Here is a 16,974-nt window from a genome sequence, read left to right as displayed (position 1 = left end):
GTGAAGCATAGATGCCTCCAAAGATGGGGCCCTTGGTATGGTTCAGACTTAACCGTTTGGCAATAATATCGCCCATACTAAAAGTCTTATCACTGTATAAACCGTGGAGCAGAATAATAATATCAGGGATACTAAGGTTTCCACAGTTTCCACGACCAATTAAGCAACGACTATCAAATAATGCAAAGTAACGTAAAACAGGAAAATGTATGCTAGTGATTCGTGCATCGGAAACCTTCCTTGTTTCCCCTACAGTGATAGTGTTAATAAACCCCTCCACATCATCGCGATGTGGTTCTTCTGTCTTGCCCTCAAAACGGACTAAACAAATCCGACAGAAATCATAAAGTGACATCTCCTTATGCTCATCATATAAATGAAATTCCACCGTAGGTGGCAAGTTCCTAGAATGGAAATGAAAGTTTTGCACAAAGGTATTCGTGAGTAAGAGATACTGATCGCATTGGTCGTGGAGAGAAGCGGTGAGGCCTGCATTCCTAGCCATTTCATGAAAATCTTCATAAATATCGGCTGCTCTCAAGAAATCATCAGAAGGCCATTCACACGCCTGAATCTCCGCGGTGCGCGGAAAATTATACTTACGCTTCGGTGCCTTTTCCTTCGAGCTTTGGCTCGATAAGCCCCTCAATAGTCTCCTCATCATTTTCTAAAAAATTCTAAATTTTTTAGTAACTTCAAAATAAAAGTAAACCAAACCCAATAATATTGTTAGCAACTACTCCTACAAGTGCCCAGGGCCTATATCATGCATCAAAACTACTTTTGACCATATAAATTTGACATGCAAGCTCAAGACAAGGTCACCTAAGCAGCAAAAATTTGCAATGAATAAAGCACTAGAACAAAAACTAATTGGACCAATGGAGGAGTCACATACCAGGGAACAATCTCCCCAAGCAGTTTTGTGAGAGGTGCTTTGAGCAAGGAGATCGAAAATGGCTTCAAGATGAGCTAGAACTCGTGCTTGAGCTGGATATTCGTGTTTGTGGGAGGAAGAAGGGGTGTATGGGTGAAAGGATAAGTGGAGGAGGGCCACCGTGGGCCCACGAGGCAGGGGGCGCGCCCGGGGGGGTAGGGCGCACCCTCCACCCTCGTGGGCAGGTTGTTGGCCCCCCTACTGTGTTCTCAGTGCCAAATATTCTCAAATATTCTGGAAAAAATCATATTTAAATTTCAGGGCATTTGGAGAACTTTTATGTTCGAGGTATTTTTATATTGCGCAGATAATCACATAACGGACAGAAAAATATTTATTTTTATTTTATTTAATACAAATAACAGAAAGTAAAAGTGGGGTACAGAAGGTTGTGCCTTCTAGTTTCATCCATCTCATGATCATCAAAAGGAATCCACTAACAAGGTTGATCAAGTCTTATTAACGAACTCATTCCGAATAACATGGAACCGGAGAAATTTCGAATAACACTATGTTACCTCAACGGGGATATGCACATGCCCAATAATAAGAATGTCATATTTCTTCTTGACAGTAGGAAGAGGAAATTCAAAACCTCCAAATATAATCGATGGAATTTTTCCAATAGAGTTGATACTATGAACTTGAGGTTGTTTCCTTGGAAAGTGTACCGTATGATCATTACCATTAACATCAAAAGTGACATTGCCTTTAGTGCAATCAATAACAGCCCCTGCAGTATTCAAAAAGGGTCTTCCAAGAATAATAGACATATTATCGTCCTCGGGAATATCAAGAATAACAAAGTCTGTTAAAATAGTAACATTTGCAACTACAACAGGCACATCCTCACAAATACCGACAGGTATAGCAGTAGATTTATCAGCCATTTGCAAAGATATTTCAGTAGGTGTCAACTTATTCAAATCATGTCTACGATATAAAGAGAGAGGCATAACACTAACACCGGCTCCAAGATCACATAAAGAAGTTTTAACATAGTTTCTTTTAATGGAGCATGGTATAGTTGGTACACTGGGATCTCCAAGTTTCTTTGGTATTCCACCCTTAAAAGTATAATTAGCAAGCATGGTGGAAATTTCAGCTTCCGGTATCTTTCTTTTATTTGTAATAATATCTTTCATGTACTTAGCATAAGGATTGGTTTTAAGCATATCAATTAATCGCATACGCAAAAAGATAGGTCTAATCATTTCAGCAAAGCGCTCAAAATCCTCATCATCCTTTTTCTTGGATGGTTTGGGAGGAAAAGGCATGGGTTTCTGAACCCAAGGCTCTCTTTCTTTACCATGTTTCCTAGAAATAAAGTCTTTCTTATCATAACATTGATTCTTTGATTGTGGGTTATCAAGATCAACAACAAGTTCAATTTCTATATCATTATCATTACTAGGTTGAGCATCATCATGAACATTATTATTAACATTATCACTAGTTTCAGGTTCATTACCAGATTGTGTTTCAGCATCAGAAATAGAAATATCATTTGGATACTCAGGTGTTTCAATAATAGGATCACTAGAAGCATGCAAAGTCCTATCATTTTTCTTGTTCTTCTTTTTAGAAGAACTAGGTACATCTATATTATTTCTTCGAGAATCTTGCTCAATTCTCTTAGGGTGGCCTTTAGGATACGAAGGTTCCCGAGTCATTCTACCAGTTCTAGTAGCCACTCTAACATCATACTCATTATCTTTACTATTCAATTCATTGAGAAAATCATTTTGAGCTTTAAGTACTTGTTCTACTTGAGCGGTAACCATAGAAGCATGTTTACTAATAAGTTTAAGTTCACCTTTAACATTAGCCATATAATCACCCAAGTGTTCAAGCATATTTGAATTGTATTTTAATTGTCTACCAAATAAGCATTAAAATCTTCTTCAACAGGCGGTATATTGAGACCATGTATTTCTTCAATAGGAGGTAAATCTTAACATCTTTAGCTTTAATACCTTTTTCTTTCATAGATTTCTTTGCCTCTTGCATATTTTGAGGAATGAGAAATAGAATACCCCTCTTCTTCGGAGTTGGTTTAGGAATAGGCTCAGGAATTGGCTCCGGAGGTGTCCAATTATTTTCATTTGTCAACATATTGTTCAATAAAATTTCAGCTTTATCCGGTGTTCTTTTCTTGAAAACAGAACCAACACAACTATCCAGGTAATCTCTGGAGGCATCGGTTAGTCCATTATAAAAGATATCAAGTATTTCATTTTTCTTAAGAGGATGATCAGGAAAAGCATTAAGTAATTGGAGAAGCCTCCCCAAGCTTGTGGGAGACTCTCTTCTTCAATTTGCACAAAATTATATATATCCCTTAAAGCAGCTTGTTTCTTATGAGCAGGGAAGTATTTAGCAGAGAAGTAATAAATCATACCCTGGGGACTACGCACACAACCAGGATCAAGATAATTAAACCATATCTTAGCATCGCCCTTTAATGAGAATGGAAATATTTTAAGGATGTAAAAGTAACGAGTTCTTTCATCTTTTGTGAACAGGGTAGCTATATCATTCAATTTAGCAATATGTGCCACAACAGTTTCAGATTCATAACCATGAAAAGGATCAGATTCAACCAAAGTAATTATATCAGGATCAACAGAGAATTCATAATCCTTATCAGTAACAAAGATAGGTGAAGTAGAAAAAGCAGGGTCAGGTTTCATTCTAGCATTTAGAGATTGCTTACTCCATTTAGCTAATAACCTTTTGAGTTCATTTCTATTTTCGCAAGCTAGAATAGCGAAAGAAGCTTCTTGATCAAAAACATAACCCTTAAGAATAACAAGTGATTCTTCATCATCACTTTCATCAGTATCATCAGATTCAATATTTTCGATCTCTCTAGCCCTAGAAATTTGTTCATCAAGAAAATCACTAAGTGGCATAGTAGTATCAGGCATAGAGGTAGTTTCACCAGAAGTATCATGCATAGCAGAAGTGGAATCATCAATAACATGCGACATATCAGAACGAATAGCAGAAGTAGGTGTAGGTGTCGCAAGTTTACTCAAAACAGAAGGTGAATCAAGTGCAGAGCTAGATGGCAGTTCCTTACCTCCCCTCGTAGTTGAGGGATAGATCTTGGTTTTTGGATCTCTCAAGTTCTTCATAATGATAAGCATATATATATATATCCCAAGTGACTCAAAGAATAGAGCTATGCTCCCCGGCAACGGCGCCAAAAAATAGTCTTGATAACCCACAAGTATAGGGGATCGCAACAGTTTTCGAGGGTAAAGTATTCAACCCAAATTTATTGATTCGACACAAGGGGAGCCAAAGAATACTCTCGAGTATTAGCAGCTGAGTTGTCAATTCAACCACACCTGGAAACTTAATATCTACAGCAAAGTGTTTAGTAGCAAAGTAATATAATAGTAGTGGTAACGGTAGCAAAAGGTAATAGTAGTAAAAGTAATGTTTTTGGTATTTTGTAGTGATGATAGCAATAGCAACGGAAAAGTAAATAAGCGGAGAACGATATATAGAAAGCTCGTTGGCAATGGATCAGTGATGGAGAATTATGTCAGATGTGGTTCATCATGTAATAGTCATAACCTAGGGTGACACAGAAATAGCTCCAGTTCATTGATATAATGCAGGCATGTATTCCGAACATAGTCATATGTACTTATGGAAAAGAACTTGCATGACATCTTTTGCCCTACCCTCCCGTGGCAGTGGGGTCCTTACGGAAACTAAGGGATATTAAGGCCTCCTTTTAATAGAGAACCGGAACAAAGCATTAACACATAGTGAATACATGAACTCCTCAAACTACGGTCATCATCGGTAAGTATATCGATTATTGTCACTTCAGGGTTAACGGATCATAACACATAATAGGTGACTATAGACTTGCAAGATAGGATCAAGAACACTCATATATTGATGAAAACATAATAGGTTCAAATCTGAAAGCATGGCACTCGGGCCCTAGTGACAAGAATTAAGCATAGCAAAGTCATAGCAACATCAATCTCAGATCATAGTGGACACTAGGGATCAAACCCTAACAAAACTAACTCGATTACATGGTAGATCCCATCCAACCCATCACCGTCCAGCAAGCCTACGATGGAATTACTCACGGTGAGCATCATGAAATTGGTGATGGAGGATGGTTGATGATGACGATGGCGATGGATTCCCCTCTCCGAAGCCCCGAACGGACTCCAGATCAGCCCTCCCGAGGGGTTTTAGGGCTTGGCGGCAGCTCTGTATCGTAAAACGCAATGATTTCTTCTCCTTGATTTTTTTCTCCCTGAAACTCAATATATGGAGTTGGAGTCGGAGACGCAACAGGGGGCCCACGAGGTAGGGGGGCGCGCCCCTCACCCTTGTGGAAAGGTGGTGGGCCCCATGGCCTTCATCCTTTGCAGGTATTTTTCCTTTTTTCTGAAAAGTGGCTCTGTGAAGTTTCAGGTCATTCCGAGAATGTTTGCTCCTACACATAAATAACACCATGGTAATTCTGCTGAAAACAGCGTCAGTTCGGGTTAGTTCCATTCAAATCATGCAAGTTAGAGTCCAAAACAAGGGCAAAAGTGTTTGGAAAAGTAGATACGTTGGAGACGTATCAACCTGCAATCTTAAATAATCCACAAACTTCATCCACATAGATTAGGTACATATCTCCTGCATAAGGATTAGCTAGCAGTTTCTCTTTCATACCGGAAAGAATTTCATAATAAATATTTTCAATAGGTGCAGTAGGTTGAGGAGCAACTCTTTGATCTTTTGGTCGAGGTGAAGATACCCCGAACAAGCCCCTCAAAGGATTATTTTCCATAGTAGCAAGTGAGAGTAAATTTCAGCACACTATATAAATGTTCCCTTACCAAATTCCACTTACCAAAGGCGCCAGAAAAGAGTCTTGATGACCCACAAGTATAGGGTATCTATCATAGTCCTTTCGATAAGTAAGAGTGTTGAACCCCGTGAGGAGCAAAAGGAAATGACAAGTGGTTTTTAGCAAGGTTTTCTCTGCAAGCACTGAAATTATCGGTAACAGATACTTTTGTGACAAGATAAATCGTAATGGGTAACAAGTAAATAAAGTAACTAAGGTGCAGAAAGGTGGCCCAATCCTTTGTATAGCAAAGGACAAGCCTGGACGAACTCTTATATAAAGCAAAGTGCTCCCAAGGACACATGGGAATTGTTGTCAAGTTAGTTTTCATCATGCTCATATGATTCACGTTCGTTACTTTAATAATTTGATATGTGGGTGCACCGGTGCTTGAGTGCTGCCCTTCCTTGGACAAGCCTCCCACTTATGATTAACCCCTCTCACAAGCATCTGCAACTACGAAAGAAGTATTAAGGTAAACCTATCCATAGCATGAAACATATGGATCCAAATCAGCCCCTTACGAAGCAACGCATAAACTAGGGTTTAAGCTTCTGTCACTCTAGAAACCCATCATCTACTTATTACTTCCCAATGCCTTCCCCTAGGCCCAAATAATGGAGAAGTGTCATGTAGTCAATGTTCACATAACACCACTAGAGGAGAGACAACATACATCTCATCAAAATATCAAACGAATACCAAATTCACATGATTACTTATAACAAGACTTCTCCCATGTCCTCAGGAACAAACGTAAGTACTCACAAAGCATATTTATGATCAATGAGGAGTATTAATTATCATTAAGGATCTGAAAATATAATCTTCCATCGGATAAACCAACTAGCGTCAATAATCAACACTACTAGCAACCCACAAGTACCAATCCGAGGTTTTGAGACCAAGATCGAATACAAGAGATGAACTAGCATTTGAGAGGAGATAGTGATGGTGAAGATGTTGATGGTGATTGACCCCGTCTCGATGAGAGGATCATTGGTGATGACGATGGCTTTGATTTCCCCCTTCGGGAGGGATGTTTCCCCGGCAGAACAGCTCCGCCGGAGTCCTAGATTGGTTTTGCCCGGGTTCCGCCTCGAGACGGCGGCGCTTCGTCCCGAAAGCTTCCTTCTGAGTTTTTTCCAGGTCAAAACACACCATATAGTAGAAGATGGGCACCGAAGGCCTACCAGGGGGCCCACAAGGTCGGGGGTGCGCCTAGGGGGGTAGGGCGCGCCCTCTACCCTTGTGGCTGGCTGGTGGCCCTCCTCTGGTACTTTCTTCACCCAATATTTTTTATGTATTCCAAAAACATGCTTGGTGAAGTTTCAGGACTTTTGGAGTTGCACAAAATAGGTCTCTAATATTTGCTCATTTTCCAATCCAGAATTCCAGCTGCCGGCTGATAACCCACAAGTATAGGGGATCAATTGTAGCCTCTTTCGATAAGTAAGAGTGTCGAACCCAACGAGGAGCTAAAGGTACAACAAATATTCCCTCAAGTTCTATCGACCACCGATACAACTCTACGCACGCTTAACGTTCGCTTTACCTAGAACAAGTATGAAAATAGAAGTACTTTATAGGTGTAACTGAATAGGTTTGCAAGAATATAAAGAGCACGTAAATAAAACTAGGGGCTGCTTTAGGTAAAGAAGCAATAAAGTTAGTATAGCGAGTGTGGAAAAGTGGTGTTAGGAGTTGCGAAATTGTCCCTAAGGAATTGACTACTTTACTAGACCAATAGCAAGTTTTATGTGGGAGAGGCCACTACTAGCATGTCATCCCTGACTTCAAATTCTATGCACATATGATTGGACCTATTAGCAAGAATCCGCAACTACTAACATTCATTAAGGTAAAACCCAACCATAGCATTAAGATATATTGGTCCCCCTCAATCCCGTATGCATCAATTTCTATGCTAGGTTGAAGCTTCTATAACTCTTGCCCTCCAATACATAGTCCTATCAACATACAACTAACCCTATGGTGTGATCCACGTGCGCGCTCATATGATGGGAACCAAAGGACAGCAACATAACCACAAGCAAATTAAACCAATCATAGCAATTCACCAATCACAGATAGGACAACGAAAATCTACTCATACATCATAGGATGGCAACACATCATTGGATAATAATATGAAGCATAAAGCACCATGTTCAAGTAGAGGGTACAGCGGGTTGCGGAAGAGTGGACCACTATAGATAGATGGGGGAAGGTGACGAAGATGTTGGTGAAGATGACGGAGGTGTTGGTGTCGATCGCCGTCACACGATGATGGCTCTGGCAGCGTTCCGGCGCCACCGGGAGAGAGGGGGAGAGAGCCCCCTTCTTCTTATTCTTCCTTGGCCTTCTCCCTAGATGGGAGAAGGGTTTCCCCTCTGGTCCATGGCCTCCATGGCGGCGGAGGGTCGAGAGCCCCTCCGAGATTGGATATGTATCTCTGTCTCTCTCTGTTTCTGCGTTCCTGATTCTGCCCTTTCACCTTTCTTAAATTCCTGGAGATCCGTAACTCCGATTGGGCTGAATTTAGCACACAATTTTTATCCGGATATTGGCTTTCTTGCGGCGAAAGAAGGGCACCAACCACCTTACGGGGTGGCCACGAGGCCCAAGGCGCGCCTGACCCCTTGGGGCGCGCCCCCTACCTTGTGGCCCCCTCGAGCATTGTCTCGCGTTGATTCTTTTTCCCAAAAATCACATATATTCGAAAAAAATCTCCGTCAGTTTTTATCCCGTTTGGACTCCGTTTGATATGGATTTTCTGCGAAACAAAAAGCATGCAACAAATATGAACTGGCACTGGGCAGTGGATCAATATGTTAGTCCCAAAAATAGTATAAAAAGTTGCCAAAAGTATATGAAAGTTGTAGAATATTGGAATGGAACAATCAAAAATTATAGATACGATGGAGACGTATCAGCATCCCCAAGCTTAATTCCTGCTCGTCCTCAAGTAGGTAAATGATAAAAAAGATAATTTTTGATGTGGAATGCTACCTAGCATAATCTTGATCATGTAATCTAATCATGGCATGAATATTAAGACATGAGTGATTCAAAGCAATAGACTATCATTTGACATTAAGAGAATAATACTTCAAGCATACTAATAAAGAAATCATGTATTTTCAAAATAGCATGGCCAAAGAAAGTTATCCCTACAAAATCATATGGTTCGGCTATGCTCCATCTTCACCACACAAAATATTCAAATCATTCATAACCCGGATGACAAGCCAAGCAATTATTTCATACTTTTGACGTTCTCAAACCTTTTCAACTTTCACGCAATACATGAGCATGAGCCATGGACATAGCACTATAGGTGGAATAGAATATGATGGTGGAGGTTGTGTGGAGAAGACAAAAGGGAGAAAGTCTCACATCGACGCGGCTAATCAACGGGCTATGGAGATGTTCATCAATTGATGTCAATGCGAGGAGTAGGGATTGCCATGCAACGGATGCACTAAGAGCTATAAGTGTATGAAAGCTCAAACTGAAACTAAGTGGGTGTGCATCCAACTTGCTTGCTCATGAAGACCTAGGGCATTTGAGGAAGCCCATCGTCAGAATATACAAGCCAAGTTCTATAATGAAAATTCCCATTAGTATATGAAAGTGATAACTCAAGAGACTCTCTATATGAAGAACATGGTTCTACTCTGAAGCACAAGTGTGGTAAAAGGATAGTAACATTTTCCTTTCTCTCTTTTCTCTCATTTTTTTTATTTTTTTTCTCTTTTTTGTAGGCTTCTTTAGCCTCTCTTTTTTTGGGGGGGGGGCTTCTTTGGCCACTTTTATTTTGATAACCTCACATGGGACAATGTTCTAACAATGATGATCATCACACTTTGATTTACTTACAACTCAATATTACAACTCGATACTAGAACAAATATATGACTCTATAAGAATGCCTCCGGCGGTGTACCGGGATGTGCAATGATCTAGCGTAGCAATGACATCAAAAAACGGACGAGCCATGAAAACATCATGCTAGCTATCTTACGATCATGCAAAGCAATATGACAATGAATGCTCAAGTCATGTATATGATGATGATGGAAGTTGCATGGCAATATATCTCAGAATGGCTATGGAAATGCCATAATAGGTAGGTATGGTGGCTGTTTTGAGGAAGATATAAGAAGGCTTATGCGTGATAGAGCGTATCGTATCACGGGGTTTGGATGCACCGGTGAAGTTTGCACCAACTCTTGAGGTGAGAAAGGGCAATGCACGGTACCGAAGAGGCTAGCAATGATGGAAGGGTGAGAGTGTGTATAATCCATGGACTCAACATTAGTCATAAAGAACTCACATACTTATTGAAAAAATCTATTAGTCATCGAAACAAAGTACTACGCGCATGCTCCTAGTGGGATAGATTGGTAGGAAAAGACCATCGCTCGTCCCTGACCGCCACTCATAAGGAAGACAATCAATAAATTCATCATGCTCCAACTTCGTTACATAACGGTTCACCATACGTGCATGCTACGGGAATCACAAAATTCAACACAAGTATTTCTACAATCCACAACTACCCACTAGCATGAATCTAATATCACCATCTTTATATCGCAAAACTATTGCAAGGAATCAAACATATCATATTCAGTGATCTACAAGTTTTATGTAGGATTTTATGACTAACCATGTGAATGGCCAATTCCTTTCATATCTCTAAATAGATATAAGTGAAGAAAGAGAGTTTAATTCTTTCTACAAAATATATGCCCACGCTCTAACAAATATAAGTGAAGCAAAAGAGCATTCTACAAATGGCGGTTTTCTATGTGAAGAGAAACAGGCAATCCAAACTTCAAATGATATAAGTGAAGCACATGAAGCATTCTATAAATCCATACTAAAAAAATATAAGTGAAGTGCAATGAGCATTCTATAAATCAACCATGGACTATCTCATACCAGCATGGTGCATAAAATAAAAATTAAAACTAAATGCAAAATACGCTCCAAGATTTGCACATATCGCATGAATGAAACGAATCCGAAAACATACCGATACTTGTTGAAGAAAGATGGGATGCCTTCCGGGGCATCCCCAAGCTTAGATGCTTGAGTATCCTTGAATATTTACTTGGGGTGCCTTGGGAATCCCCAAGCTTGAGCTCTTGCCTCTCCTCCTTCTCCTCACATCGAGACCTCCTCGTTCTTCGAACACTTCATCCACACAAAACTCAACAGAAAGCTTGGTAAGATCCGTTAGTATAATAAAGAAAATCACTACTCTAAGTAATGTTGCAAACCAATTCATATTTTTTTGCACTGTAGATACTGTAATATAACTTTTCCATGGCTTAATCCACTGATAGAAATCAATAGTTTCATCAAAACAAGCACACTATGCATCAAAAATAGAATCTCTCTTAAACAGGACAGTCTGTAGTAATCTGAACATTCACCACACTTATGGTACTCCAAAAATTTTGAAACAATTAGGAAAAATAAAAAATTTATATAAAAAAACATTGAAAAAAGTTTCAGAACCGTTTGACGTTCCAGCAAAAAATGTAAAATCACGCACTACAGCCAAAGTTTCTATTCTGCACCGCACAAACCAACAAGCAATGTAAACATCCTAAAGGCAAATCTTGGCACATTATTCTTGTTTTTAAACTTTATAAAAGCACACAACAGAAATAAATGACTCTCTAAAACTTCCGGGTTGTCTCCCTGGCAGCGCTTTCTTTAAAGCCATTAAGCTAGGCATATAGTGCTCAAGTAATGGATCCACCCGGATCCCAAGGTATATCAAAGCCAATTTTAATTAACAATGATTTGTGATTTAGTAGTGAGAACAAAGTAACATATATCAAGCAATGAAGAAGTCTAACTCTCTTACTATGCATCGGTATGTCATAAAAGAACAATTCATGCACACATAGTAAAGGCCAATGCATAGTATAAACAGTTTCTTGCAATTTTATCGTGCTGGAAACATAGAGAGGTGGAGATATAATTCCTATCTCATAATAATTGAAAGTAGGAGCAGCAAGCACATGCATACTATATCTATCAAAATCATCATGTGTAGTAGTAAAACGCAAGCCATCAATATAATCCTTAATAAGGGCAAACTTCTCCGATATAGTATAGTCGGTAGAATTCAAAAAGATAATAGGACTATCATGCATGGGTGCAATAGCAACAGTTTCATGTTTAACATAAGGAACTATAGCAATTTCATCTCCATAAGCATAATTTATATTGGCATCTTGGCCACAAGCATAGCAAGCATCATCAAAAAGGGATATTTCAAACGAATCAACGAGATCATAGCAATTATCACGGCATTCATCCTTCGGTAAGAATGAAGGGACATTAAATAATATATGAGTTGGAGAGTTACTCTCATTAGAAGGTGGGCACAGGTAGCTAATCCAATCTTCCTCCTTTTGTTCTTCGCTCTCCTCATCATCTTTTTCATCCAATGAGCTCATAGTTTCACCAATTTCTTCTTCCATAGAATGTTGCAGTTATTTTACTATATATATATATATCATGTGTTCGTAGTAAACCAGCCAAACCATAAAATTACGGTACATAATCGGGCCGTCATGCAAATCACTATGTATGATCCGCATCATGGGCCCAGTCATCTTGGTCCATTAACGTGCCTAAATGTAAACTGGCCCACTAGTAGATTTGGGCCTTTAGGCCGAGTAAACCGCCAGCCCTATTTTCACAAGAAAACTCAATGGGCTTCTAGTAGACTGAAAAGTAGGTTGGGCCTGAAACGTGCCGAACAACTCACAGGCCGACAGCAGGCCGAAATAGACCTCGGCCCATGATTGTGCCAATCACAACCGGGCCGTTAACAGGCCAAAATTGTCTTGGTCCTTGTTTGGCCCAATCAGATTATTGGCTGTGAGCAGGCCGGATGCAAACCGGGCCGTAGTTAGGCCCAACTTTATGACGGGCTTTTAACAAGCCGAAATAAATATAGGGCTGAAATGTTAAACGGTCCTTTAACATGCCGAATTACTAAATGGGCCTTTAGCAAGTGGGCCCAAAAGCATAGCGGCCAGTTGATGGGCCGAATCTGATATGGGCCCTAATTTAGTCCAAAGCCTCTTAAAGGGTTGGACCTGATCTAGGCCGTAATATGGCCCAGAACATGGTAGGCTTTTAACGGGCCAGATCTCATATGGGCCTTTATTAGGCCCAGAACATGGCTGACTGTTAATGGACGGGATCAAATATGGGCCGGCATTTGGCCCAAAACATGGCAGCCTATTAATGGGTCGGCCCACTAGTGTCCTCAAAATCTTGTGGGCCTTTAGCTGGGCCGGCCCATTATGGTCGGCAAAATATCATGGGCCTTTAGCTGGGCCGACCCATTATGGTCCGCAAAATCTTGTGGGCCTTTAGTTGGGCCGTCCCATTTAATCTTTATGGGCCACTTTTGGGCCAGTCCACGTGTCAACATATCATAGGCGCATCTCGCCCATTGGATGAGTGACACGTGTGCGAACGCGGAGCTGACACGTAGTTCCGTCGGCCAATTTGAATTTTATGCGTGGAAAATCGACATTGGTCGTGGCTGTTAGCGGGTTATCGGATCCAAAACCGGACCCGATAGCTTAACGGCGACCCGTTACGGTGGATGCCATGTGTCGGTCACCCTTGACGAAAGCACTTCCAAGACGCGTCATTTATCGATATGGAAGTGAACACTTATGTGATGATAATTTTGGTAATGTCATGGAACACTTCTACGACAACACATGTATGACTATCTTGATTCTGTCATAAAATCGTCATGGATGTACATGCATGACAGGAAACGTGACCTACTGTGAGAAACACGTATCATCACGGAAGTGTATTTTTTTTGTGGTGTGCCTCGCAGGACGAGGAGAAGCTTTGACTAATGCAACCTACCCTCACCCAGGCGGTGGACGTGCAATAGTTCATTTGGTGTCAAATTGCCAGAAGCATACACTGTAGTACCATCATTGTTTGACTTCATGAAGAGGCGAAGATTCAAGTGCAAGGTTTAGTAGTATGAGTAGTACTACTAGTAGTATACAGGTGAAGGAAATAGGCCCTAGAGGCAATAATAAAGTTGTTATTTATATTTCCTTATATCATAATAAATATTTATTATTCATGCTAGAATTGTGTTAACCGGAAACTTGATACATGTGTGAATACATAGACAAAACAGAGTGTCCCTAGTATGCCTCTACTTTACTAGCTCGTTAATCAAAGATAGTTAAGTTTCCTGACCATAGAAATGTGTTGTCATTTGATGAATGGTATCACATCATTAGGAGAATGATGTGATGGACAAGACCCATTTGTTAGCTTACAATAATGGTCGTTAAGTTTTATTGCTATTGTTTTCTTCATGACTTATACATATTCCTTTGACTATGATATTATGAAACTCCTAAATACTGGAGGAATACCTTGTGTTCTATCAAATGTCACAACGTAACTAGGTGATTATAAAGATGCTCTACAGGTATCTCCGAAAGTGTTTGTTGGGTTGGCATAGATCGAGATTAGGATTTGCCACTCCGAGTATCGAAGAGGTATCTCTGGGCCCTCTCAGTAATGCACATCATGATAAGCCTTGCAAGCAATGTGACTAATAAGTTAGTTACGGGATGATGCATTACAGAACGAGTAAAGAGACTTGCCGGGAACGACATTAAACTAGGTATGAAGATACCAATGATCGAATCTCGGGCAAGTAACATACCGATGACAAAGGGAATGACGTATGTTGTCATTGCGGTCTGGCCGACAAAGATCTTCATATAATATGTAGGAACCAATATGAGCATCCAAGTTCTGCTGTTGGTTATTGATCAGAGATGTGTCTCGGACATGTCTACATAGTTCTCGAACCCATAGGGTCCGCACGCTTAATGTTTGATGACGATTTGTATTATGAGTTATGTGTTTTCGTGATCGAAGATTTTTCGGAGTCCTGGATGAGATCATGGACATGACAAAGAGTCTTGAAATGGTCAGGATTTAAAGATTGATATATTGGACGATAGTATTCGGACACCGGAATGGTTCCGAAGTGTTTCGGGTTTTTATCGGAGTACCGGGGGGTTACCGAACCCCCGGGGGAAAGATATGGGCCATATGGGCCATAGAGGGGAGGGGAGGCATCCTAGAAGGAGTGCCCCCCATGGGGAGTCTAAATTGGATAAGGGGAGGGGGCGCGGCCCCCTTTCCTTCTCCTCTTCCTACTACTTCCCCCTTTCCCCTTCCGGTAAAAGGAAAGGGGGGGCGAATTGGACTAGGGGTCCAACTGGGACTCCTCCCACTTGGCGCGCCCTAGGCCGGCCTCCTCCCCTCTCCCTCCTTTATATATGGGGGTAGGGGGGCACCTCTAAGCACATCAATTGTTTCTTAGAAGTGTGAGTCCCCCCTCCATCGTTTACTCCTCTGGTCATATTGTTGTTGTGCTTAGGTGAAGCCCTACGAGGATCACATCACCATCACCGTCACCACACCGTCGTGCTGACGAAACTCTCCCTCGACACTTTGCCGGATCAAGATTTTGAGGGATGTCATTGAGCTGAACATGTGCTGAATTTGGAGGTGTCGTACGTTCGGTACATGATCAATTGAATTGAGAAGACGTTCGGCTACATCAACTGCGTTAAACTAACTCTTCCACTTTCGGTCTGCAAGGGTACGTGGACACACTCTCACCCTCTCGTTGCTATGCATCTCCTAGATAGATCTTGTGTGATCTTAGGAATTTATTTGAAATTGCATGCTACGTTCCCCAACAGTGCATCCGAGCCAGGTCTAAGCGTATTTGATATGCACGAGTAGAACACAAAGAGATGTGTGTGATCATAGTCATACTGCTTACCACCAATGTCTTATTTTCATTCGGCAGTATTGTTGGATGAAGCAGCCCGGACTAACCTTACATGACCACATTCATGAGACTGGTTCCACCGACAGACATGCAACTTGTTTTGCATAAAGGTGGTTGGCGGGTGTCTGTTTCTCCAACTTTAGTTGAATCGAATTTGGCATGGTCGGTCCTTGTTGAAGGTTAAACAGAAAACTTGACGAAACATCATTGTGGTTTTGATGCGTAGGTAAGAACTGTTCTTACTAGAAGCCCGTAGCAGCCACGTAAAACTTGCAACAACAAAGTAGAGGACTTCTAACTTGTTTTTGCAGGGCATGTTGTGATGTGATATGGTCAAGACATGATATGATATACGTTATCGTATGAGATGATCATGTTTTGTAAAAGTTATCGGCAAGTGGCAGGAGCCTTATGGTTGTCACTTTATTGTATGAAATGCAATCGCCATGTAATTGCTTTACTTTATCATTGTGTGTTAGCGATAGTTGTAGAAGCAATAGTTGGTGCGACGACAACGACGCTACGATGGAGATCAAGGTGTCAAGCCGGTGACGATGGAGATCATGACAGTGCTTTGGAGATGGAGATCAAAGGCACAAGATGAGATGGCCATATCATGTCACATATTTCGACTGCATGTGATGTTTATCTTTTATGCATCTTATTTTGCTTAGTACGGCGGTAGCATTATAAGATGATCCCTCACTAAAATTTCAAGGTATAAGTGTTCTCCCTGACTATGCACTGTTGCGACAGTTCGTCGTGCCGAGACATCACGTGATGATCGGGTGTGATAAGCTCTACATTCACATACAAAGGGTGCAAGACAATTTTGCTTGTGCAGAATACTTGGGTTAAACTTGACGAGCCTAGCATGTACAGACATGGCCTCGGAACACTGAGACCGAAAGTTCGAACATGAATCATATAGTAGATATGATCAACATAGACATGTTCGCCATTGATAACTACTCCATCTCACGTGATGATCAGACATGGTTTTGTTGATATGGATGACGTGATCATTTAGATGGCTCGAGGGATGTCTATCTAAGTGGGAGTTCTTAAGTAATATGATTAATTTCACCTAAATTTATCATGAACTTAGTCCTGATAGTTTTTGCATATCTATGTTGTAGATCAATGGCCCGTGCTACCCTTCCCTTGAATTTTAATGCATTCCTAGAGAAAGCTAAGTTGAAAGATGATGGTAGCAACTACATGGACTGGGTCTGTAACCTGAGGATTATCCTC

The sequence above is a fragment of the Triticum urartu genome, chromosome 5A (assembly GCF_056163025.1).
Source record: "Triticum urartu cultivar PI428250 chromosome 5A, HENAU_Tu73, whole genome shotgun sequence".
In the NCBI taxonomy this organism is placed as follows: domain Eukaryota; kingdom Viridiplantae; phylum Streptophyta; class Magnoliopsida; order Poales; family Poaceae; genus Triticum; species Triticum urartu.
Note: the sequence above shows the minus strand (reverse complement) of the source record.